Source organism: Nannospalax galili, unplaced genomic scaffold (genome assembly GCF_000622305.1).
Source record: "Nannospalax galili isolate Female #2095 unplaced genomic scaffold, S.galili_v1.0 scaffold30, whole genome shotgun sequence".
Classification (NCBI taxonomy): Eukaryota; Metazoa; Chordata; class Mammalia; order Rodentia; family Spalacidae; genus Nannospalax; species Nannospalax galili.
In genome coordinates this window covers 1,762,912-1,766,476 of record NW_008329127.1, presented here as the reverse complement: position 1 = coordinate 1,766,476, position 3,565 = coordinate 1,762,912, and positions in this window count along the sequence as shown.

Here is a 3,565-nt window from a genome sequence, read left to right as displayed (position 1 = left end):
TAGTTTGAAATACATTAAATCTTTAATTGTTCTGTCTCCAGATTAAAAAGCTTATCTTCTAACAGAATTTTAATTATTTTAACAACACTTTCACTATGAGATGTTATTTTTAATGGTGAAGAACATCAATAAATGGGCATCTATTTTTGATATGTGTTAAGCCCAAACCTCCCACACTCTTCCTTTTATTACCCACCCCTCATTTTCTGATTTCTTTCAATACCATTTATGGAAGAACTTAGTCCACCCATTCTCACCCTCCTGCACATATGAACATAGATAGGCATACACACGTGCACACACATAACATGTGTACACATGCACAGATATGCATAGACACAGTACAACACGTGTGAACACACAATGTACACATGCATGCAATAGACACATGCATAATACACACGTGTGCATACACACAGTATGCATATACACACAACACATGTAACACACATTCACATTTTAGGAAACATGTATGAAAGAGAACCATGCAAGTATTCCACCAATTGGTAATTAATCCATTTAAGTGCTATTGAAAACTTTTCCTCATGACTAACAACTGTTTTTTTGACTGGTTGTCTAATAATGGACTTAGCTGCTTGTTTCAGAGGTAATTATTGCCTCATTTACTGTGTTCACTACCGAGCAATAGAAATTATCCTAGCTAAACAACAGATTGATTTGTTGACACTGCTTCTGTTTAATGTGATTTTTCTCAATATTCCAGCTAGAACTATGTATTTCTATGATTTGATTTATTGTCATAAATTTTGTCTTTGGTTAGAGCTTTCAGAATATAAAATTATTTCCAGCCTATAATTTGAGCAGATAGAAACCACCAGTTAAAAGGGAGCAAGTAAACCTAATTTGTGGGACTTTCTGCTACTGGAGTGGAGGATGGAGAGAGAGAGTGGTCCCTGGAGACCAAAGAAGGTTAAATTCTGATTTTGGAATGAGGAGGAAAATTGAGCTGCTAATTACTTAACCCTGTTCCTAGTTACAGTTTTATACCCCAAATGGACACCTCACCAGATTTTTGTGATACAGAGCTTAAAGATTCATTATTTTGACTTCTACTACAGCTACCTTTTATGCATAGTATTCAAGCATTCCTTGACTCTTTGATACGATATTCATGCCTGTCACAGCTTATTGGAAAATATAAAAGACAGTTACAATTGTTAAAAGAGTATCATATTAAAGCAATTGTTCCAAAATATATGATGTGGGACATGTCCAAGTAGCTGGTCCAGAAGGGAGGCTTCCTGGCTGTCAAAGTGGAAGAAGCCAAACAGCTTGCATCTTCCTCTCAGAGACTCAATAAGCATCAGCACCATGTGGTGGCTGAGAAGTAAGTCCCTTAAGTAAACCTGTGTAGTGGTGTAGTCCAGTATTTCTCAAACTTATGTAACCCTGGAGCCCTTTCTCAAGATATCTATGAATATTCTATGTGATTAGAGTTTGGTGGAATACATTTTGTGAAATCTACCTTAGCCAATTGGTAACAACAGTACAGTATAAGATTTAACATAGCTGTGGGTCACTGAATCATTGCATGAATTTAAAAAACAGCAAAGTCAAGGTCTTAGTTAGGCAGTGGTACAGGAAGAAGCAGAATGCAAAGGAGAAGAGGAACAGGACACTGGGAGTGAGAATAGGTGCTGAGATTCTTCACTTGTTTCCAACTTAGTTGTCAGATATTCTTGTCAAAGTTTTATGGTTTTGTCCCCAGCACTTTGGCCAGCATCAGTGTTCTGAGTCCCACATGGGGAAATACCTAAATCTATGCAGAAGGAAGTCCGATGTGAAGCACTCAAGCACCAGTTATTTACTGCACTAATGGAACTTCCACACTGACTTCTCAGACTGGAACCCAATATTCCATCTTTTGGGAAACATGGGCCAGATATAAAGTTTTGATCATCAGACATCAGAAATAGAAAGACTGTATGGTTCAGAGCGTGACCAGTTCATCTGACATGAGAAACTAACTCTTGGAAATGATCAAAGGAGTCACAACACAGGGCTAGAAATAGTTTCTAATGGGGGACACTGAGGTCCAAGTCTGCTTTTGCATCTGTACTGAGGCCCTACACTGCCCTGTTTCTTAGTGAACATCTGTCAACTTACTTTTTGGTAACATATTATCAAATTATGGATAACAAAATATGCAGCTGGATAGATGTTATTTAGTCCCTACAAAATGTGTCTAGCTAAGTGAATATGTAATTCCTTGAGATAATCATCCGAATTGTTTGTTCTTGAAAAGTCATCAAAGCATTTGAGCTCTGAAAACTCTCAGATCTGATTCCCTTCCCTTTCTTATTTTTGAAAACTGAACTCATACGGCATTTCTTAATTACCACCCAAATTTTAATCAATGATATTCTGTTGTGGAAAATCAAGATTTAATTTTCTTGCTACCTTTTATATACACGCATGCACACATGTACTCACTGTTTAGCTTGTTATGACCCTGCACTATTGCTCCTGGCTGGGGCTAGGGTGCATCCTTTCTGCATCTTTCCTATGGCACAACTGTTTGCTTTCTCTGTAAGTAGTTGCCAGTTCTAAAAGTTACTTGTGTTTATTTGTTCCCAGAATGGAAGCATCAGAATTTAAAAACTAAAACTCGTTCTTTCCAGCCAAACATGACAATAATCTGACTGGTTACCCTTTGGAGCCCCTTCTCGACCCTCATAATGTTTGCTGTAGCCACTGCATACAGCTGCCATCCCAGAAATTCTCTGATCAAAGAAGTCTTGACTCCTTTGCCATGTTTTTTTATGCTTCGAGCAATTATTATTTTTTATCATTAAAAAAAATTTTTAATAACTACATGATTAGAAGAAACATTTCACCACAGCTTTAACATATTCAGTAACACACTCCAGAGCAAGAGTACATCTCTTTCACAAGTGGGTGCAAGTTTCTAGGTTCACAGTTGAGTTAATACAGTTATACAATATTGAACTCAATATAAGCCCTGTAAGACATTAAATTGAATGAGTTTTTGACCTTTAAAAAAGATCTACATTTCATTTTAGAGTATATTGTTCCTTGCGGAAAGACTCATTATTTTTGCTACTAAGGCTGTATGTATCTGATTGTTACCAGTCATAATCGGTTGCACTTGGATCCTTGGCATCTATAAAGCCATTGGGTAGATTTCAATGGTAATGTTTATCACCTCTACTAATTAGCATGATGTAAATTTCTATGCTTCCTCCTCAAATATAATACTTTTTAAAAATTTGATGATTTTTTTTGTGTGTGTATATCACATAGAACATCCCAAACCATCTTATTTGACTATATACCCACTTCCCAGATGGCACCCTCCCATAGCATCCCTCACCCCACTAGAGCCCTTATACTCTGATATCCATGTTACTGTCTGCTGTGTTCTTGTTACCCAGCCAATCCCCACTACTTGCCTTTCTGGTGAATCTAGTCAGCCTATCTAGAGGTCTTTGTTTTAGGAGGGTCAGCTGTTCCTCATCTAGCAGTAATCAGTTGTCAATATTCCTTTGGATAAGATTGGGGTCTGCTGTTCATTTTCCCAGTT